The sequence below is a fragment of the Eumetopias jubatus genome, unplaced genomic scaffold (genome assembly GCF_037043125.1).
Source record: "Eumetopias jubatus isolate StellerSeaLion01/CBP00866 unplaced genomic scaffold, mEumJub1_p1.0 scaffold_5, whole genome shotgun sequence".
Lineage (NCBI taxonomy): Eukaryota > Metazoa > Chordata > Mammalia > Carnivora > Otariidae > Eumetopias > Eumetopias jubatus.
Window position 1 is genome coordinate 51,803,540 of NW_028274811.1, and position 23,232 is coordinate 51,826,771.

At 41.6% G+C, this 23,232-nt stretch overlaps 1 pseudogene; it reads left to right on the forward strand.

Moving 5' to 3' along the window:
* LOC148164352 (small nuclear ribonucleoprotein E pseudogene) lies at positions 1–23,232 on the forward strand (annotated as a pseudogene).

Below are 23,232 nucleotides of genomic sequence, written 5' to 3' on the forward strand. Positions count from 1 at the left end.
ATGCCCAAGCAGCCGCTTGTGGCCAGAGACCCTGAGCGTCAGTGCTCGACCGAGACCCACAACGAGGAGCTCCCAGGGCCTGGGAGAGGTGGGATCCATAGGACCCACACCGATTTAGATGAGAGACACCAATTATAAGGAAATTCAACTACGACCACTTTGGAGACCATCTGGAAGCACAGGTGTCTGAGCGCTAGCTGCCTTAGATCCCCAACCCCAAAGGCTTTCAGTCCCCCAGAAAAAGCCAAGACTCCCTTCTCTGCACCCTGCAGGCTGAGTGCCTTTCCTTAGAGGGGAGGTGCTCTACTCAGCCTCCAGAAGGGCCACAGAAAAGCCCATAGTGCCCGTAGTGACTCTGGCAGCTGGCCCCAGGGGATGATATCTAGCATATATTTACCTTCTTACACTATGGTTGACTGTATGAAAACATGAGGAAATAGGACTGAGGACAGAAGAAAGAGGGGGAGCAGAAGGAGGAGAAAGAGATGAGAAGGAAACAAAGTCAGACACAAAACCAACTAAAAGGTTTGTATCTGTTCAAGGCACCTATAATGAATTAATCATTGCCGTTGATCATTACCTTCTGTTGGCTCCTGACCACCTGAGGCTTCGAAGAAAGCCATCAGTTCTTCCGATAAGGCAGACTTTTTGTGGGCCCACAGCTCTGGGAATCCATGCATGAGAAATACAGCCATGTCCTTTAATCAGCCTGGGACTCGGTCTCCTTATCTCAATAGAAGTAGGGCTTGTATTCCTTGAACACTCTGGTCCCCGTCACAGCTACCATTCTGTGATGAGGTAGGACCCAGAAAAGCAAGCCAATCCCCCAGGGTTTACCGACTCCCTCGACCACCTTGCATTCCTTATAAACCATGGGGGAGGTGAGTTTAGGGGCCAAGCCTGGAAATGGAATGTCTTCTTTCCTCCCACATACTACAAACTGAGTGAGAGAGAGGCAGATTAGGGAAGGTAGAAAGGAAAGGATGGACTCGAAGAGGGTGGGTTATCTCCAGGGAATTTGTTCCTGGATGGTCAGGCGGACAGTGGCAACCTTCCCTCACTGTGTCAGAGGGTTCAGGAAGAAGAATACGTTGCAGATGCGAGGGGATAGGGTCAATACTGGCTCTGTTGAGACTGAGCTACGTGGAGGGCATATCAGCAGAGACTACAGGTAGATTTCTGGAGGCACTCTTTTTTCAAACAGGGAAATTTATGCCCCAGGAGGTTAGGTGAACCAGTCAGGGAGGAGTCAAGGCCCAGATGTGCTAATTCCTAGTCCAGTGCTCTTTCCACTACACCTCTGCCTTCGAGCTTTGTAGTAATGACAGAAGAGGGTCTCTCCCCCTCACCTGCTAGGAAATCGCTCATTAGTTTCTGTAGTTATTCATTTAAAGGTGTGGAGAGGATAAGCCTCTAGAAACTTCATGAGAAAGTCAAAAATCATTTTAGATTGTAGGCAGTTACACTAATTTCTAATTGATGTAGACTAACATTCAATAATTTGATAGATGGATTTGTTCCATTTTTAGTTCAAAGTATACGGAGCTAATTTACTCAGAAACTGCTCGGTTCCAATTTCTCAACATCCGAGTTTATCAAAAATATCCTCAGTGTGACTCACATGCCGATTTCAAGAAGGCGTGGTAATAAAAAATGTTGTTAGAGCTTTTCCCGAATATCCTCCCTTTCCCTGTCCCTAATTCAATTCCAAGTGTAAAACACACGCAGCTCGAAGCCCTCGTCCCAGAGAGAGGTCCCCACTCCTCAGGAAAGGATGTTGAGGGTGCCGTCGGGCTTCACTTCATAGGAATTCATCGATCCTCAGATTTTCCTCATGGTAAAGTCAGAGGCATCAAATGTCGTAAGAAAAGTCACATTTTCCAGTGTTGTCCCAGGATGTCTCACACAGTAACCAGTAAACCTCTAAAACGGATTTCTCTCTGACCTCTTCAGAGAGCTCTGCCCGATGTATGAACTTTTAAAGTAGCCGCGTAAGAACTAAAGGCATCGTCAAAGTGTGCTTTTTTTTTTTCCAGTCCACATTTGCTAGGTTAAATAACAGCTGAAGCTGGAAGAGGTACACTTGCAAGGATTTCTCAACCTGCCTTGCAAAAGGCTAGATTTTCAGTACATCTGCCCTGTCCTTGTTTTGTTTGTTCATCCTTTAAGTGTTCTTTCTGGGGAACTCTCTGGTGAAACAGAAGCATTTTGACCTTCAACAAGGATTAAAAACTTGAGGGAAAAATGAAACTTCCTCCAGTCCTTCGCTGAGAAGAGCTTGAAGAAGCTGCTAGAGGAGTTCACACTCAGAGTAAAAGGTTATTAGCAAATACTGAACATAATTTGCTGTATGTGAACCTCAGTAAAAAAAAGACAGCCTAATATTTACACAGCTCCTTCCAGTCCATGAACTCCAAACATGACCTCCCTCTTGCAGCAGGCAACCTCGGATTCACTGACTCATCCTGGCCGAGTCACGCTCTGTCGGCTTCCTCTGCGACATCCCCAAGCGAGTCCTGTCTCTTTCCTTTTCTGACATTCCTGCTGGAATGTGGTCACCCCTCACCCGCTGCCCTCTCCTTTTTCTTGTCCGAGGTTCACAGAGATGGCCAGCAGGTTGTGAGTTCGCTCTGACGGAACTGAAATTCAGTCAATTGCTTTGCAAGTGCTCTAGAGACCATGTCTACACCTTCTATAGAGAATCCACTGAGTTCTCTCCAAGCTCCCTTTAAGGTCATTTCCCTTCAGTGTGAACAGTCGAAATCCCTACAGTCTGCATCGTGTCCCACTTGCCTTTTTTCTCCTCCATGAGACGGAGAGAGGCTGGTGCCCAATTTCATATATTCTCCCTTTGCACATTAGTCAACAGAAATAAATTCTGAATCCTTCAATTTCCGTTGCCAAGCTAAACAACCTGGGTGTCTTTAATCCTTTTCCATAGTCTTACTTGACGGCATTTCCTAGCTTTGCTTTCCCTCCTCACTGGAATCGTGGAGCAGCCAACTGAATAGTCTTGTCTGGAGGGTCTGACCGATATTGATATGGTAGATATACCCTCCTGGCTGCTTCATATATTTATGGCCCAGCCTTGGACTGGCCTTTTGAAAACCCACTTTTGGTTTTCTGACTGCTGAACTTTGATACCCCGTTCCTTTAACATATACAAAACCAACATTGCCTTTGTGGAGTTGATTTTCTCCTTGCTCTGTAGCACCCCCTAACCTGCCCCCATTCAGTTGGCTTCTTCCCAACAATCTGGCAAATTGGTTTTGAGATCTAATGCTACCCTTCCCTGTGGCTTTTCTCTACTGGGAGGAAATGAGTCTGGCAATGGGGAAACTCTGCCCATAAAGTCCTCAGAATTGTCAGGCTTTTCTTTGTGTCATCGGTATCCGTTAGCTCCCAATATTGTCTGCTTCCCCACAGTTTGCTCAAGGGCATTTAGAGAAATATAGAAAACTTTAAAATCAAGACCAGGTTCTCAAACCTTAGGTATGGACATCTTTTAAGGGAAAACAATTATTTTTTTTTTTAAGATCTTATTTATTTGACAAAGAGAGACACAGCGAGAGAGGGAACCCAAGCAGAGGGAGTGGGAGAGGGAGAAGCAGGCTTCCCGCCGAGCAGGGGGCCCGACTGGGGGCTCCATCTCAGGGCCCTGGGATCATGACCTGAGCCGAAGGCAGACGCTTAACGACTGAGCCACCCAGGCGCCCCAAGGGAAAACAATTCTTAAGATAAATCTGTTAACCTCAATTATTTAACTGAAATGTTACTTAAATATCTACATGCCTAAATTCAGGTACAAGCTCCTTATATCCATAGCTTTTAAACAACTATCAAATCAAAATAGAATTTTGAATTCAGCATAAATCAAAAATGCATAAAATTAAAATAAAGCACTTTAATGTAGGCAATGAGTTTGCACTGTTGGAATGAAATCCTCTTGCTCAGTGTGAAAAGGTTACCAATTGCCATGGCAAAGATTCTTTTAAGTTTCCTACACCTATAGTATTATTTGTGATGTCAGGATTCCATTTGCCCAACATATTTTTCGATCCTGATTTCTACAAAGCCCTATTTCTTCAGAACACTGTGATGTCTTTTGACCTTCACTTGGCCAGAACCCATCAATTAGGGGTTCAACTTACCTCTCTTCTTCTCTGCCAGCTCTCTGGGTTACACTGCTGCAATATGTCATTTCTATACTGTCCCATCAAATTATCAGTGCATTAATTCACTTAAGAAATTAAAGCCTTACTTTATGAAAATGTCCTTTAGTTGAAAATTACTGACATAAAAATGAAGCTTTGTCATTAAACGAAATGAAATAATTCAACACGAATTCAGTGATAGACACAGGACATTGTTTATCAGTTTGAAAGTAAAACAAACCATAAAGCTAAAGAAGTTTTCCAATATTGTAAAAGTTCCTTGAAATCCCTTTAGAGATCAAAAAGCCACCTGAGATGTACATTTGCAAATACAAAAATAAATGCAGTGGCTGAAATCTACAGACATAGTTTCATCATGCAAAGAAACAAAAACGTGCCGCTTTTTTTGCCATTAAAATGAAAATATAAAATTTAAAGTTTTTCCTTAGGAATTCACAACCCAGGAGAATATGACCAGAGACTTCAGAACAGAGAAACTTAGTTTGAAAAACAATGAAGACGTTGGAGGAGAAAGGAGCCTACCTATGGAGATCATCTTAATCCCTCAACTTGCAAGGAGGAAACAGAGACCTGAAGAGGTTAAATTGTTGGTTAGGAACAGATCCAGATCTCTGGATTCCAACTTCATGCCCCTTTCTGCTACATCAGCATTTACCAAGCTGTTTTATATTTTACGATGCCACCTCCCATCAATAATTTGCATACACAAAGCCAACTGACTCTCAAAAAAATTCTAATAAGCCAACACATCATATTTTTTACAATAAACTGCATAATATATCTGCACTTCCATCCACTTAAGTTGCCATTAATTACTCTTACCATTTTCAAAGATTGTCTGGAGCTTCTAAGTGTGTTCAGATCTCTACCATCCTAAAGGACCTCCTTATTCTTTCCCAAATTATTCCCTCCCCTTATTTCAAGTGCACCTTCTTGAAAAATGGAGTATAAATTTGACATCTCCATTTGCTGCATTAACCCATATATGTGGGCTTCTGTTTTCATTACTCCATTGAAATTGTCCCCTCCAAGGTCATGGCTGGACACCATCTAGTGGGCTCTGTATTACCCTATCAGGCCTTCCTGAAGGACATAAAACTCTTCCATGGCTTTGCTTTTTTTTTTTTTTCTTTAAGATTTTATTAATTAGGGGCGCCTGGGTGGCTCAGTTGGTTAAGCAACTGCCTTCGGCTCAGGTCATGATCCTGGAGTCCCGGGATCGAGTCCCCCATTGGGCTCCCTGCTCAGCAGGGAGTCTGCTTCTCCCTCTGACCTTCCCCTCCCCTTATGTGCTCTCTCTCTTTCATTCTCTCTCTCAAATAAATAAATAAAATCTTTAAAAAAAAGATTTTATTAATTAATTAATTTAGGGAGCGAGAGCATGCAAGCAGGGGGAGAGGCAGTGGGAGAGGGAGAAAGAGAGTCTCAAGCAGACTCTGCACTGAGTGCCGGAGCTCAATGTGGGGTTTGATCTCACGACCCTGAGATCATGACCTGAGCTGAAATCAAGAGTCAGACGCTTAACAGACTGAGCCACACAGACGCCCCTCTTCTATGGCTCTTCCAGTGTTTCTTCTCTTTTGTCAGTCTGCTCTTCTGATTGCACTGTCTTTGTCTTCTCTGGTGTCTCCTCCCCACTTCATAAATACTGACGTTCCTTAGGATTCCATCATTGTCCTTGTTCTTTCCTTGCTGTACATCATCTCTCTGGCAGTTTCATGTGGATCCATGTTTAATGATGGCCAATATGTCCCTGCAACCCATCTCTTTTCTGGGGTCCGGGTACGTATTTCTGAGGAACTTGAACTTTAAAAGACAAGCCTAGGATTCTAAGCCTGCAAAAAGCAAGAGACATAGCAATAATATTTTCTACATGGAGAGAAAAAGAGGAAATGAAGAAGACAGAGTTTCAAAAAGGGAGTAGTCAGCTGTTTCAGATGCCATGGTAATGTCAAAGGAGATAGGAATGGAAGTAGTCCTTAGACGGCTAGTTGGAGGTCACTGGAACCTTGGCAAGGGCAATTTGGGATTCCCAAATGCAGAATGAAGTGGGTTGATGAGTGAGTTAGAAGAGAAAAAAAATACTGACTGTGAATGTAGAAAAGTTTTGGCAACTTAACTGTGGAAGCAAGGGGTGAGAGAACCAAGCAGGAGGAGAGCCACCTCTGCCGTTGACTAGCAAGGATGGAGGTGAGGGTGGTGGTGGCATGGTTCTAGCTGACTGGCAGAACAGCAAGTATTCAAAGGGTTCCCACTAAAGGCTGTATTTTTTCTCCTTGAAATAGGAAAATAAGAGGTCAGGTCATCTTCTGAGGTTCATAGAGAAAACAATTGAGAGTTTTGAGGTGAGTTTAGATAAAAGAAGGACCTGACCAGGCTCTCATGTCTCCTGCAAGCTGTTGCTAGAGAGATTTTTCTAAAACATCGATCTGATCATGACACTTTTTGGCTCCCAAGTTTCACACAAGATAAAAACCTCCCCCACAGCATGTTGCCTAGAGCCCTCCATAATATAGCTTCCACTCTCCCCTCAGCCTGGCCACCTCACCGTCACCTCTCCCACCTGGCTTCTAGCGCCAGCGTTTTCCAAACATGCCAGCCACCAGAGCTCTCTAGAATTCTCTTAACCTCATTTCTCCACCTAGAAAACCACCATCTGCCCTTCAAAACCAAGTTTAAGAACTTCGAATTGTTCCTGGATATATCTTACTTTCCTTAACCTGTTTTCCCTTTGCCCCAATTTTACCCCTAAATATTTTTTTTAATTTTTTTAAGATTTTATGTATTTATTTGAGAGAGGGAGAGAGTGTGTGAGAGAGCACGAGTGCGGGGGGTGGGGAGGGGTAAGGGGAGAGGGAGAAGCAGACTCCCCTCTGAGCAGGGAGCCCAATGGAGGGCTCGATCCCAGGACCCTGTGATTGTGACCTGAGCCGAAGGCAGACGCTTAGCCGACTGAGCCACCCAGGTGCCCCACCCCTTATTTGTTTCTGCCTTTATTTACTTTTATACTTTCACTCTTGGGTATCTCTGTATAGTGTCTCAAATCTCTTTGGGGCACTTCTTTCAATTATTTAATCAACTAGACAAGTTCGTTTATATTATATACAAAATATAATCTCAAATTTCAAGAAGCTCCCAGGGAAACGGTCCACCCTAACACGGTGTGACTTGCTGTAATAGAAGGCTGACTGAGCTACCCCTGGAGAAGGAGAGAGAGGGAGGCAGATGAGAAGGGTAGAGGAGGCCCCTTCTGGGCTTCATATGCATGTTTATATGCATGGTACTGCCCTCTTAACAAAGGGGTTTCATGGTAAGTTCCATGAAGGCCTGAGTGGAGCCTTGTCCAATAGGGTGGCCCCAGTGTTGACTGTCACGGTGTTGTTACTCTGTAAGGTTAAACAGTCCTTGTATTGAAGAAGTCATTCTTCTTACTTTCAGGAATCTATGGACTCCTGATGTAATCTGTTTCCATTAGAAAGATTACTCATTCTTTCTAATGTTTTGTCCCTTCCTAAAAGATGTGCTTATGACCCTTGAGAGAAAAAAGGAAGTCCTTTCTGATGCCATTCTGAAAGTCAAGTCATTCCTGCCTTCCCCACTGTCATCTGTATCTTGCTCTGGTCTTCTCTTTCCTGAATCCTTGATTCCGGTTCCCTCTATCACTAAGGCCCAGCCAAGGGCCAATTCTTCTGTGCTCATCACCATAGATTCAGCTTCTTTCTTCCTTCATTTCTTTCTTATAAACTAATAATTTGTTAATATGCCTAAAAAGATATATCTGTGACCATTTTGCAGGACTTCTTTTTAATTAAAAGAAGAGAAATCAGGAGAAAAAACCCCTGCTTTCCCCTTTCAAGACACTTCTTGCACATCACTGTTTGGTGCTCAACCTAGCATGACTTCTACTTTATATATTTGGGTTGCTAAAGAGCAGAGTCACGGTTATCTGTCTAATTCGAAATCATGATTTTCCTCTGAACTATTCTAATCTAGGCTTTGCCAGCAGATGGGCTTACACCTAAAATAAGACTAGCTTCTCGCCCACTGGTTTTTCTGTTTAAATTCTTTTTTAAAGGAAGATGAAAGCCTAGGGGTTGAAATTTTCACTTTTTATGTGATTACTTGTTGCAGAAGTTTCCAGACTTGAGATTTGCAGCCGCAAAATTATGCACCTGCAAAGGCTGCTGTGCCAAGTCCCACTGTCCATGCCCCGTCTTTGCATAGCGTCTGGTGGTCCCAGGCACCCTGTGCCTCTCTCAGCACACCTGCTGATGATGATTCTAGACACCATTTTTTTCTTCAGGTGGGAGTCATACTCCTGGAATAAAGGCCTCTCTTTTGGACCATCCATGTCTTTCAGGTTGTGTGTACATTCCCCTTTCCTCCTAAGACTAATTTTCAGCAATAAGGCAACTGTTCTTGTATTAAAATTCTCTCCATATCAAATAAGAATACATTTGGAGTGCCAATATTTCTTGGGCTGAGGAGATGAGAGTCCAAGACTCATTTTAGAGTGATGGTAGACAGTCACTAGGGAAGGTGTATTTGGTCAACTGCTGAATTGTTGTTTGGTTTCCCTGATGCAGATATGCAACTTTGGGGTCCAACTGAATTTCGCAGAATAATAGAAAAAATGTTGAGAGCTGCCACCTTCTTACCTCTTCCCCCAGGCAGTTCTTGGCCTTTATTCTAAATAAATGTTGATCAGATATTTTAACAGCACTGTTTGAAGAGGTGCCAAGTTATTAGCCTGTCCAGAGTACCCAGTGTCTTGGTTCCCTTCCTTGATGGTAATGGATAGCTCAGAACTCATCATCCCCTAAAACTAGCTTGTGTTGCTTTTTCCCTAATGCATTCCCTTATCGTTGCCAGCATGCAGACTCATCAGTCACTTCTTTGACAACATGTATCCTCCTAAGGTCTTCTCAAGTTGTCCCTCTTTTGACTTGGCATTTTAATTCTGAGAAAAATTTCACTGTAAACTCTCTCCTCCCAAACATGCTAAACAAAACTGAACGGTACACCATTTGGGGTCCCCCCGTTTCACCTCCCCATTCGGAGAAGGGCCAATTTTCTCTGGGTGGAAATTTGTAAGCATATGGAATTCGTTACTAGAAGAGTTGGTTCAGGATGTTTCTGATCCTTAAGCCAGTTCCCTAACCATGACAAAACATTCCCCACAATCTCATCGTGACTCACTTTTATTTTTAAATAACCTCTGGTGTGGAACTTTGTCGAGGCTTTTCAAAAGGTTAAAGAAATTATTCCGCATGCTTACTGACCCTCTCAGAGAATTTTAGTAGATTAAGCACATTCTCTCCTAACAGAAATCCCTGGTTATGTTTGCCAAATAGCCCATGACTGCCCTGCAATTCATGAACATGAATGTATCTAAATCTTCATGTATGCTCATCACGATGCTCAGCCCTATGAGGGGGTAGAAAGGATATGAAGACATAAAGGTATGAAGGCACAGTCTTTGGCATTAAACAGCTTACAGTTGAGTTAGAGAGGCTAAAATAAATCACAGAATCACTGGTAAAAAAAAAAAAACAAGACATGTAAGTGTGGTGGTATTATGAAAAGAGTTCAGAAAGTGAAGAAACAAGGTCTTCCGAGGAAGGCAGAAGAATCTTTACAGAGGAGAGAGCCCTTGAGTTGGGTCTTGAAAGCTGAATAGGCTTTATAGAAATGGGCAAAATTGGGAAAGGTGCGACATGGGCTTCCAGGCATTTCAGAAACAAAAGAAGGGGGAACAGCACGAGCAGAGACTTAGAGTTAGGATCATCTACTTAGCATGGAGGAAACACGTGAAGGAGCCTGATGAGTTGAGAGACACCAAATTAAGAAAGGCCTGGAGCACCTGTCCATAAAAGTTAAAACCTGATACATTAGGTGAGAGTTATTAACTGACCATAGTTAAGAACTTAATAGTGCAGAGAAAAGAAGGTGTTTGGCAGTGGGAAACAGAAACAGTTTATTGAGGGGCTATCAAGGCAAGCCAAAGTTGAGAAGTAAAAAAATTTTTTTATATATCAGAATAGTGTAAACATGAATAAAGACAGACATGAAGGTGCTCAAGGAGAAATGGAAGATGCAAGGAATGGAAATATTGGACATAAAGTTGTAAAGGAATTACTCCTGGTACCAAAATCTATGTTTGCTAGAGTTGTCATAGCACAGTAGTACAAACCAAGGGGGGGGAGCTTAAAATAGTGAATGTATTTTCTCACATCTCTGGTGGTTCAGAGTCCAAAATCAAAGTGCTGGCAGGGCCACACTCCCTCCCAAGGCTCTAACGAAGAACGCTTCCTTGCCTCTCCCAGCCTCTGGCGGCTGCTGCCTGCCTTGTGTTCCTTGGTTTGTGGCCACATCGCTCCAAACTCAGCCTCCATCCCAAGGGGACTTGCTGCCTGTTTGTCTGTGTCCTCATCAAGGCCCACGCTAATCTAGTATGACTTCCTCTTAACTCGTTACATCTGCAAAGACCCTATTTCCAAATAAGGTCCCCTGCTGAGGTTCTACATGGCATGAATTTGGGAGGAACACCATTCAACCAGTGCACAGAGGGAAATCCAGAAAGCATGTGGAGGGCCTAGTCTTACAGGACCTCAAGGAGAAGAAGGTGTAGCAGGCGGGAAACTTCTCTCTACCTTGTCTTTGTGGCTGGGCCTAAAAATTAAGCTGATAACACAGGTTAACAGGAGAAAAGCACAGATTATCTATAATATTTGTACATGTACACAGGAGTCTTCCAGAAGAAAATAAAGACTCAAAGAAGCCATTAGGCCCAGTTCAGCTTACTGAACTACCAACTGTGGTTTTATTTAAATCATTTTCACCCCATCCAGAGGATCTGATAACTTGGGGCAGAGGAGAGGGAGGAGGAAATTCCTCTTTGACTTCACTGATGCTGTCCAGCTCTTTGACTGTGAGTGAGGAGATGAGGGAAGTAAAGTCCTTGCCCAAGAACATGTTTTTTTCAAGCAGAGGGTGGGTGAGAACCGAGCTCATTCATGTCAGGGGCAGTGACCTTCCCTCGCAAGAGCCAGGCTTGGTTTGGCATCCTCAGTCATCCTCAGTAAATGAGAACCATTTTCCACAGCTACTTTCACAACATTTTGGGAACATTCAGGCAGCTGTTGTTGGTATTGTAAAGCCTCCCACAGCAGTAACGGACACCAAGTCTCCTGGTAATGTTGAATAAATGCACTAGAATAGCTGGCTCACCCGAGCTTTCCTCATGATACATTTGAATATAAACTGTCTGGATCAGGTTGGCCCTACTGTTGGTTCCTGTTACTGAGACACAAGTGTAAAGCCACACCAAACAACTAGGTCTTTCTTGGATCCCCTTTGCCATCACAGTCTGTCGGACATCTTTCCAAGGACTCAAATTCAGTCACCTGGAAGTTGTCAGAATCAAACGTAAAACCCCCATGAGTTGTGTTTTTTATTGGAGGTATGTTGAATATCAGTAAAAAGTTGGCGTTTATTTTTAATCTATGGATGAACTGTCTATGTCATTTGTAAGCACTGAGGACAAATGGAAATCCACACGCCATTCAAGTGGAGCATCTAAATCTCTTGCACCACTTTGAGCAGACATTTAATTCACCTTAAAAAAGATGCCACTTCCACTGCCTTTGGCCCCAGGTTTTTACATTCAACCTTCCTGGTGTCTCTAGGGGGTTTTCTATGTAGTTATTTTTTATATTAATAGGCTTTGATAAAAATATTTCTTTTCCGTTAATTCAGCGAATCCAGGACCCAAAGGAAAACCCTCAACAAAAGAAAAATGTACAGCTAATGTTGAGGTAAGTCCTAAAGATTTTGTATGGGTGCATTTTGAGGGGGTGGGGAGGTGGTTCATTAATTCTGCCTTAAAGACAATATTGTTGTTGTTATTCGGTTCTTAAAAACTTGCCTATTCCATGGTTTATTCCAATTTACTAGGAGTGGACCTTGTGCCTAGAGGTTAGAGCAAGAGACCACCTGGACTTGAAATCCTCCTGTGCCACTTGCTAACTCTGACCTTCAGCAAGCTAACCTTTTTGCACCTCTGTTTCCTTATCTGTAGATTCGGTGGTAACATCTTACTCATGGACTGTTGGCAAGGATTAAACTAAATGAGATAATTTAGATAATGCATCTGGCACAGCCATGCTTGGTACATCAAATTCACTCAAACACTCTTAATTTCATTATCATCATTAACATATTTTTTCATTATTATTCTCTGAGCTTTTTCTCCTGCCTTTAACTTGTCTTAAAAAACCTGTATTTGCCCCAAAGTAATTTTTATGGCAATCCCAGCATATAGTATGACTAGTAAATAATAGGGTATTAGTCAAAAAGCAAGTCTTTCATGTACCTTCATTTGGTGACTAGAACATCCCATTTATTCAATGGCTATTTATAGAATTTTTATTAGGTGCACAGCGATATCTCTGTATGTCCCAACTTAATATACCTTTTCCCCATTTTCAGCTCACTTCTTTTTAAAAGAATACCACATATCTAAAGAACTACTTCTGAAGGCATAGTGTAATATTGGTGTAGTTAGTATATGACTGTCACCCTTGTTTGACCTCAAATGTCTTTCTCAGTGTGGGTTGGTGAGAATGGGCATAAGAGCCGAGGAACCTGATATTAGTCACGTAACAAATAGACTACTCCTGTGATTGCAGGCAAGTCATTGCACCTCGCTGGACATTGATTTCTTGGATCATGAAAAGACAGTCTTCAAATAGCCTGATGATTTGTAATCGTTCCAGTGAACTGGACTCATGAGTGGATCTCATATCATCCGGCCCTCTCTAAAAACATAAGCATACAAATACATAATTAACATTCAATTTTAAAAGGTCCCTGGCCCTCAGTGAAGCCCACCTGGGAACCTCGGAGGTCCATGGGTCAGAGGTGCAGCATCCCTGGGCCGGAACAAGGCTTTCTGTTCTATTTTGAAATTTTAAACCACTCCACTAACACAGGGCCTCTACTCAGAAATAACAGGATTGAAGTCTCTTCCTAGATAACATGTCATTCCCCACCTCCAGATAACTGATCTTCCACCACTTTCTCTAATGGCAGCTTTTGCCCAAATATGTTGATAGGAATCCAGTATCTCAGGGAAAACATTTGCAATCAGAACCCTTGGGCAGATCTTGAGTAATCACTTGACATTAATTCCTTGGAAACTAATTAAGAGACTTGCCCTAAGCACCACAGCTTTCCAGTCATTACCATGAGGAAAAATTGTGCTCATATTCTTGGGCCTCAATCTTTCAATCCAACTGTTTTCCCCAGAAGTATCTGGCACATCTTCCTATGTGAAGACAAAAGCCGAGGGAAAAGTGAAAAGTCTTGCTGACCACCAACTATTTCAAAGTGGGAAAATGATGTTATTGCAGATGATCCTTTTTTCACGGACCAATCCAACTGACTTGAGATCAGAATGATCCAACCTCTCACACACCACACGTTCTCTCTCTCTCTCACACATCACACACACACACACACACACACACACACACACACACACACACACACGACTGACAATACCTGGACTCAAGCCAAAGCCCCGGGATAAGAAAACAGCGTAGGCAGAATTCTAAGATGGTCCCCAGTGACCCTTGCCCTTATATAATCTCCTCCCCTCAAGTGTGGGCAGAATCTGAATGTAATGATACATCACTTCCATGATTATGTTACACTAATATGGCAAAAGGTATTTGGCAGATGTAATTAAGTTCCCAAATCAGTTGAGCTTAAGAGAGGGAGATTATCCAGATGGGCGTGACCTGACCACGTTTAAGACCTTTAAATCGGGGTCTAGAGATCAAAGATAGAAAAACCAGAAATTTGAAGTGCCAGAAGGATTTGATGTAATTTGATTGCTGGCTTGAAGGCAGGGAATGTGGGTTGCTTATAGAAGCTGAGAGCAGCCCTTAGCTGACAAGCCAAAAAAAGGAGGGGGGCGGGCATCTGAGTCCTATACACGTAAGGAACTGAATTCTGCCAACAAGAACGAGTTGGAGGTGGATTTTTCTCCAGAGTCTTGAGATGAGAACCCAGTCCAACGAATGCCTTGATTTCAGTCTTGTGATACCCTGAGCAGAGAATCCAGTCATGCTGTGAAGGAGTGCTGACCTATGGAACTCTGAGATAATTAATGGGTATTGTTTTAAGCTGCTAAACTTATTATTCATTACACAGCGACAGAAAACTAACACAGGAAAAAAGTAGAAAGATGTTTGTATCTCTTAATAATTTATAATAATCAGGCACATGGAAAAGAAGATTTTCCTTCTACCTCTTAAAAGCAAAATTCATACACCCTCAGGCTGTGCTCGATTTGCCTAAGCAATCAAATAGGGCTATTTTATACTCTCAACAAATATTTATTGAGTTTCAGGTGATATTTAGGAACTGCATATAGAGGTATGAGGAAAATTATTAGGATTTCAGTTTTTAATATTGTAAACCAGTGGAGACCATGAGAGAAGCAGAAGTGCAGGATTTCAGGTGACTTGGTTTAACACCCATGTCAATATCATAGTGTACATCTGCTTACACTTTAATACACATACATACATATAATTTATTTTGATAGTATTTTTTATAATCTATTGGCTGTGTGTGTGTGTGTGTGTGTGTGTGTTTTAAAGATTTTATTTATTTTTTTGACAGAGACACAGTGAGAGAGGGAACACAGCAGGGGGAATGGGAGAGGGAGAAGGATGTGGGGCTCCATGTGGGGCTCCATCCCAGGACCCTGGGATCCTGACCTGAGCAGAAGGCAGACACTTAACGACTGAGGCACCCAGGCGCCCCTATGTGTTTGTTTCATAACTTTCATTTGATTACATACAGCATCTCACAAATAATAGGATTTTTAACGTGGTGCTCTACTACATCAGTTGAAGAAACTTTCAATTTTATACTAAATCTTGAGGTTATTTGGGGGTAAATATGTTTACTCATGAAATATTTTTGAGCATGTACTATGTGTCAGACACACTCTTAGGCCTTAAATTTAATGTGAGAATTAAAAAGAAAAATTGTGACTTGAACTCATAGTCTGCAGAGACCAATACACAACAATCATACATATATTATTATTATACATATGTAAGTATACATTTATACAGATTTCACCTCCCATTCAAAAGTAGAGCATTCCTATGAAACTTTTAGTAAGCAGAAATGTCACAGAGTATCCTCTCCTTTCTGAAAGTTTGCTCTTAGGCCACTCAGCTTTATGAAAGACCTACATTAGTACCTGTTTTCACTAACCAAAACAAATACAAAGAGGATTCTCAGTTTCCTTTTTTTCCTTTTTCAAAAGGAAAAAAGCCTTTGCCATGCTAATGTAGGTCTTCCGTAAGGGAAGCGGCATATGGCAAACTTTCTCAGAAAGCAGGGGATACCTGCCTATGTATATATGGACACCTATATACACACACACACATTTATGACTGTAAGCGCCTTCTCTATAGGATTCTTTTTCTATTTAAGGACAAACCCTAAGCCCTCTGGAATAGTGATTTTGCATCGCAGATAACATTTAAAGACAATTACCAGAGTTGGGGGTGGGGGATGCATTACAGGAGACTCAAGGCTGAAATCCTAATTCCAGGGCTGTGGGGACTCACCAGGGTAGCAACGGCGACAGCCAATGGCAGCCGGTCTGCTGCCTGTGTTCTAGCCAATAGCTGACTTCCCCACCCGCTCTCTGCAGGATGGCGATTGGAGGAACATTGTATCACATGGTTGGATACCGAGACCATCTGCCAGAAAAAGCGCCGGCAGCTGGGGGTTGGGAATAGAGCTGTGGGGGTGGCAGGAGCAGCATCAGAGCCCCTGCCTCTGAGGACCTTTTTAGTCGGACCTCGAAGGCCACAGACCGCCGAGACGGGACAGCCTCTCTAGGACCACCAGAAGATGGGATCCCCCGCTCCTTGACACGTATGCTATTCTTATTTACTCCTTCCGTCTTTCTAGTTAAAAAGAATCATTTTCTTGTTTCATCTCAGATGTTTGGGGATTATTAGGTTTGTCCACTTTGCAGAGGAAAAGTGAGTGCACTTGGCCTACAGGGTGGAGAATGTGTGACCTTGTAAAAACCTTAACGACTGGGAGGGGGTCAGAGTTGGGAGTCCTGTGGTCTGCAGAGTTGGGCTGAGAGAAATTCACGTGTGAACGTCAGGAGGGAGCCAGAGATTGTTTTTTACTGGGAAAAAAAAAAAAGAGCAGTGGGACTATGGCACAGAGACTAACTTGTGGGATTTACCAAAGTTTGTGTCTCAGTATTACCAATTCAGTGAATGACCAAGGGGTCCGTTTTTAAGTTCATCAAAAACTGATTGTTTCCAGATGTTATGGTAAATCATTTTTCATAAATGGTTGCAACAGCCTTTAAGGGTGTTTCTCACCCTTTAGGTTTTTTTCTTTAGTAGAGGCAACTTGAAATTCACAAGAATTTTCTCATTCCCCAAATCATAAATCCAGAGTACCTAAAGTACAAAAACTTTAGCTGGTAACTAAAAAGGAAGTTAAATGACTTGGGTGAGATTACTGCAAACTAAAGGAAAACTTTGTTTATATATGGTTTTAAATTGTTCTACCTTTTTGTTTTCGGTATTCCTCCCAAGTGCTACCAATAACATTTACCATTCTTTTTGGCAACCCAGGTTTGAATCCTTTTTCAAAGGTGATGGTTCCCTAACATGGTGGAAACTCCCTCCTAGTAGGGAAGCTAAATATACCAGCTACCCAATTCCCAAGCAGGGCCGCAGCTAGGGCAGGGCAACATGATTTGGTCTAAAATTTATAAAGTGCCATAAACATTAAAGAAAGCTTATATTTTGTTATGAAAAGAGTTTGGAAGGCTCTTTCCTTAAATCTTTTCATGGCTGGCTCCCTCTTGTTATCTGAAACTTAGAGATGTCTTCCCAGACCACCCCACCCCACCAGGCCACCCTACACACCTGCAAGAGAAGTTGCTTCTGTCCATACTGTGCCGTAGTGTTAAAGGCAGGAGTTGATTCGTCGGAAATTGTGGAATTGATTTCAGTGTGTTTAAAATGCTTCTTTGAAAAGAAATGAAAAAATCATCAGAAGCTATTTTAAAATCCTATCCAATATAAACTGCCATAAACTTTAGTTTTTGAAAAGAATACACATTTTTTTTGTAAATGAGTATTTGGGGTGTCTTTGGGGTAATCCATTTTGTGGCTGAGTTTGTTGACCTACCGCTAAACCAGGGCAAGAGGCATCAGGTAGAGCCGTGTGAAGGGACCAGATTGTGAGCCTATTCTCAGCAGTGCTGAGGAGTTTGGATTTGATCCTGAGAACTAGGACTATTTGAAGGAGGTTGACCTGGTCTGATTGCTTTTAAGAAGATCTGGCTAGGGGCACCTGGGTGGCTCAGTCGGCTGAGCAACCATCTCTTGATTTCAGCTCAGGTCATCATCTTGGGGTCCTGGGATAGAGCCCTACACTGGACTCCACCCTCAGGGGGTAGTCTACTTGAGGCCCCCCCTCTCCCCCCTCTCCCCCCTCTCCCCCCTCTCCCCCCTCTCCCCCCTCTCCCCCCTCTCCCCCCTCTCCCCCCCTCCCCCCGCCCTTCACCCTGCTCATGTTCTCTCTCACTGTCTCTCTCAAATAAATAAGTAAATCTTTTAAAAAAAGATGATGTGGCTACATCTGGGTAACATTAACAGTAGTATCTGATGAGGAAAGATTCTAAATTCTCATATCTTTTTGTTTAACTTCTCTAGTTTTCCTGCAGTGATCCTGCAGTGACTGGGGAAGAGGGGGAGGGAGAAAAGTTAAAACTAAGGGCCTCTCAAGTTTTGAGAGTTTTGAATACAAAACCTGGGTTTTGTATTCATAGAAGTGATACCTGCTAGATAGCAGTTTGTACCTTTTTGTACTTATTTCTTTATACATTTGCTCTGCAGTATGAAAGCTAAAGTTAATATTTCATGATAGAAAGATAGGTTTTTGCATTATTCCAGTAATTATGAATATTGCACTTGGCTGCTGAAATACTTCTAATAACCAGCATTAGTCAGATGGCCAGCTCAATTCTCAGTGTATGTGAGAGGCTGGTTAACTGCTATACCCGTGTATCTCCAAGTGTGTTTCTTTGATCTGCCAACAATACTTACACCTGGGATGCTTGTGAAAAGTGCAAATTCGTGGGTCCCGAGACAGTCCTACTGAATTTGTGAATCACTAGGCTTGAAGCTCTACGGTTTGCATTTTAATGCGCCCTCTCTGTGACTGTTACGCATACTAGTTAGGAACCACTGACTTGAATTAATTCTTCCCTAATGAATCAGGTTGGGATCACCTTGGGATTGATTAAAAATGTATCCGTGGATAACGCCTAACGATTCTGAATGTGTAGGTCTGACGTGGGTTCAGGATCAATATTTTAAGTGCCCAGATGAACCCAATGAGAATTAGTGGCTTCGCCTGTACACTTGATAGCCTCATGAATGAGAGCTCAAAGAAACCACAGCATTTTCCACAGAGTCCCTTTTGTCTCTGGACACAATAACTGAGTGAACCAAAGGTTATCTTACCTCTGAATTATTTACCAGTACAGGGGGCTTTGGTGTGAATCTACAAAACTTCATTGTCTGAATTTCAATTGAATATTTCAGTGCATGTGCTAAACATTTAAGGTAGTGGTTGAGAAGCTAGAATAATTAGTTGACCAAGGTAGAGTTTTCAAAGATGGTCTGAAATGCATTTTAATATTCTTGAAGGCTACAACCTAAATGTAATCTTCACTTGACAAAAAAAAAAAAACACCCCTTTTTTCCTAAATGATAGAAGTCACTTAGAACTAATGACTGAAATAATGATTTTTCTGATGTGGCATGGTCCTAGTTGAACTAATGGCATTTCAGAGGTAGGTAGAAGTAGCTGTCTTCACAGCATTAAAAGGGAATGTCTGGCAAATTATTAGTGACGAGCATGAAAAATAGATGAAATCCTGGATGGCAGGTGAGAGCAAAAGCTTGAGAGGCCCTATAAACTGTGGAGAGCTTGGTATCAGCTAAAACTAATGAATTCTCTTAGAGACTAATAAATATAACAATATGTTGTGTTATGCTTGGCATGTCTGGTACTCAAAACCAAGAACCAAAGACAAACAAATTGGAGTCAGCTGTCCTAACTGGAAGAATCACCTGTGAGGTGACGGTGAACTGCTTTTTTATGAAATCGAGCACTGCGTTCGATGTAATCACTAGCCTTCAGCTTGGGACAATGTGGTAATCGCTGGGGGCAAGAAGGATTATCAGCTTTCAGGCTGCTGAAGAGTCAGGTGGCACCAGCATTGTAAAGTGGCTCAATATTTGGACAATCGATTTTTTCCCTCTCTTCCCTCCATCTTCAAATGTTAAAGGGCCAGAGAAAAGGGCAGAAAATGTATTGAAAGTTAAGAACAAACAGAAAAGAACAAGAGCACAAGTCTGAGTTAGTTTTCTCAAGTCATTGTGATGAAACCAAATTTTAGTTAGGGAAATCAGAATTTTAGAATCAGGTGGGCACACTAAAACGCCCTTAACCTAACCTTACTTTCTAGACCTAGAAACAAGTGATCTGCTGAAGTGAAAGCATCGTTTGAAATAAATTTAGTACTTAATTCTTAAATACGTGTTCTTCTGGAGCTACTCCACTGATTATTTTCACGGTTTCTTTGAGAGTCCATCCCCATAAAAAAAAAAAATTCAACTGAGTTTTTTCCCCAAAAAAGTATGCTGTATACCTTAAACTGTGGTGTTTTCTTAAGGTGTTGTCATATCAGGAAGAAGCACAAAAATTAAAAGTGAGAAACTCCTAAATTGCGTAAAATTCTTAGAACACCTTCTAGGTACGAGGCACTGGGCCTAAAGGAACAGTCCAAGGAAGGGAGACAGACAACACCTAAATATTTAATAATTTTGACAAAATATGGTGTTAAAGGTATATAAATAATGTGAAAAGAATTAAAAATAGAACATCTTGAAAGAATATCTGTAATCTAGAAGATTTTGTAGACATATTTCCTTTTTTTATTGATTTTTTTTTTTTTAGGGAAAGAAAGCATGAGCAGGATGGGCAGAGGGAGAGGGAGAGAATCCCAACCAGACTCTGTGCTCGATCTCACAACCATGAGATCACCACCTGAGCCTAAATCAAGAGTCAGTTTTCAACTGACTGCACCACTCAGGGGCCCCCTTGTAGGCCTATTTCTAAAGCATGGTATTAGTAAATCATTCATTGCATTTATCCAAATCAAGAAGATAAAAGTAGGTGCTTTAAATGGTGAAAAGCAGGAGAGAGAAATTGGGGGTGGAGGGAGTTTTCATTTGACAGACTAATTTCTAGATTGGATTTTGGGGGAAAAAAATATCTGTGGTAGAAAGAATATATGAACAGCATAGCACCTGACGTGGGTCAGCAGAAATTCTGCTGGCTGCTGGAGGAACAGTGCTTATTAGCTCTATTCTTGAGTAGCTCACAGTTTTGAGAAGGACACAGGTAAATAGCAAACCATAATGTTTAACTGCTTTGAGAGCTAAAGCACAGGGGCTGTTTTTTCTTGAATCTGTATTGGCTAGCGGAGAGAAATCTCCTTGGAGAATACAAAAAAAAAATGCAATCGTAGTTAGGAACAGAAGCCCAATCCCTGGAAATAGGAAACAGAAGAGAAGAGAAAACACATTCTTTTACCTACTCTGAGTTGCTGCAAATCTGGCAGGTGTGGATTTGCCTATAAGTAACCCCTTCAGGTAGACACAGGTCAGCACCTGCATCCATAAACACAGGTGGTTGGGCAGCATTTTTGAAAATTTAGCTACTAAATTACAGTCTTCTGTTCCTAACCCCATGTTAATATGGCCTTATTTTCTCTTCTCTTTAAAGAAAACCAGGAATTTAAAACCATTTAGGAGGCAGTGAAACCCAAATGAAGTTAATTCTCTGCTCCAGTGGTTCTCCCACTCTGAGCATGAGGTTGTTGAAGGCAAATTCCTGGGACCGTCCCACATCTATAGAACTAAATAGGAATGGGGCCCAGAGGATCTGTATTTTCCCCCTTTTTTTTTCAGGCACCCCAAAGGATTCTGGTACAGGTAGCTTATAAACCTCACTTTGAGGAGCACTGCCTTAGATTATACAAACATGTACATACTAGTCAGATGCAGTCAGGTATTTTGATCCAGGAATGATAAAATATATCAGTCAGGTTTTTTAAAATGACTACAATATTATAGTTATATAATTAATATGGCCATTCATTCTTAAGCAGATTCAAATAGGAAATTATGTAAACAGGCCATTCTCCCCTTCCATCTTCTTCCCACCGTGACATTCACCACTCTTAATTATTGAGTGAAGATCCTTCCAGACCTGTCTCTATACAATTACATAACTATAAATGTGATACAGCTAAATTTTACTTTGTTTTAATTTGACAGAAACTAGGTTTTTTTCCCCCTACTTCATGTGTAGAGAATTTCCAAGTTAGAATTAATGAGCACATTTCATTTTTTTCATCTGTTCTTGAATATTTTAGTATAGGTAGGTCATAATTTGCTTAATATTTTCCAAAGGATCTACATTTAGGTTATCCCTCCCCCTTTTTTTTGCTACCACAGAAAGTGTCAGTGAAATAGCTTTATGTATGCTTTCTTATGTATACATGCAAGAATTGGTTAGGGATAGCCACCCGGAAGTAGAATTTGAGTCAAAAGGAATGCACATTTCAAATATTACTTGTCTCAGACAGTAGACTTTTACCACCACCTGATAAAAACTAAATATTATCCTTTTTTAAAACCATCTTGATGAGTGGAAATTATCTTATTTTAATCTGCATTTCCCTAATCTTGACTAGATAGAGATTCTTTTGAGACGTGTACTGGTTATCTCTGTTATTTCTGTGAATTGACTACTCATGTCTTTTTCTACTTTTCTATTGATCTGTTTGTGTTTTTTCTTATTGATTTATAGACATTGAGAATAGTCTGGATGGTAAGTCTACCTACAAAATAATGAGAAAGTAAGAGGAAAACCAGTAATCACATAATATGATTGGCGTTCTCAATATGAAACCACTTTTGTAAACAATATTTTATTTGGTCTGTTTTTTTATTTATATGCCTATTGTCGTATAGTGCTGTTGTCTGTTTCCATCTAGTCAAGTCTGACCATCGTCATCTCTGTGAGGTCCATTGCACTTACTGTTCATATTGTTTCTGGATGTCTGTGGGGAGTGGTTGCTAGGATGAAGGAGAGAAAGTGGAGCAAAACTTGGTCCGGATTTTCAGCTGCAGCAACTTGGTGGTCAGTGGTACCAGTAACTGACATACAGGTTTGAGAAAAAACAGCTTTGAGAGGGAAAGAGATTGTTGAGTTCTGTATGGGGCATATTGAATTTTAAATTCCAACCAAACTTCTTGGTTGTGATGACCAGTAGTAAGTAAGTGCATCACTCACTAAACAATCTCCCTATGGGTGTCTGGTCCTCAAGGCTGACCTGTTCTAGTTTTGCTGTGTGGGTCTCTGTTCTTTGCTTATGGGGTTGGAGCCTGGCCATCAGCTCAGAGAACATGATGTCAAGTTCCTAGAACCAGACTGAGTAGATCTTCACTAGGTGAACTCGTTCTCAGAGTCCTGTGCTATCATTGATCGACAATATTGCATATGTTTTTAAAATAATCCTGTTGGGCAAAAATTCTTCCCAAGCTCAGTTTGCTTTCTAAGGTGCATGTTCATGGGGTCTTTGTCAGCTTCTGCTATGGTGCACTGTGGCCAGGGCCAGTAAGGGCAGAAGGGTGTCCTATTCAGATGGTTGAGAAATAGATCTCGGACTCAGGTGTGGCTTTATGAGCAAGTGAATATGTGGATAAAGGGCTGTATTACTCATTTTGATGAGTGTATAAACCTATGAGATGATATAGAAGGGATTGATTGTAAAAAGTCAATAAAATAACTGGGTGAAATCATGCTAAAAGGAGATATGACTCTGCTCCAAGGGGTCTCCAACTAG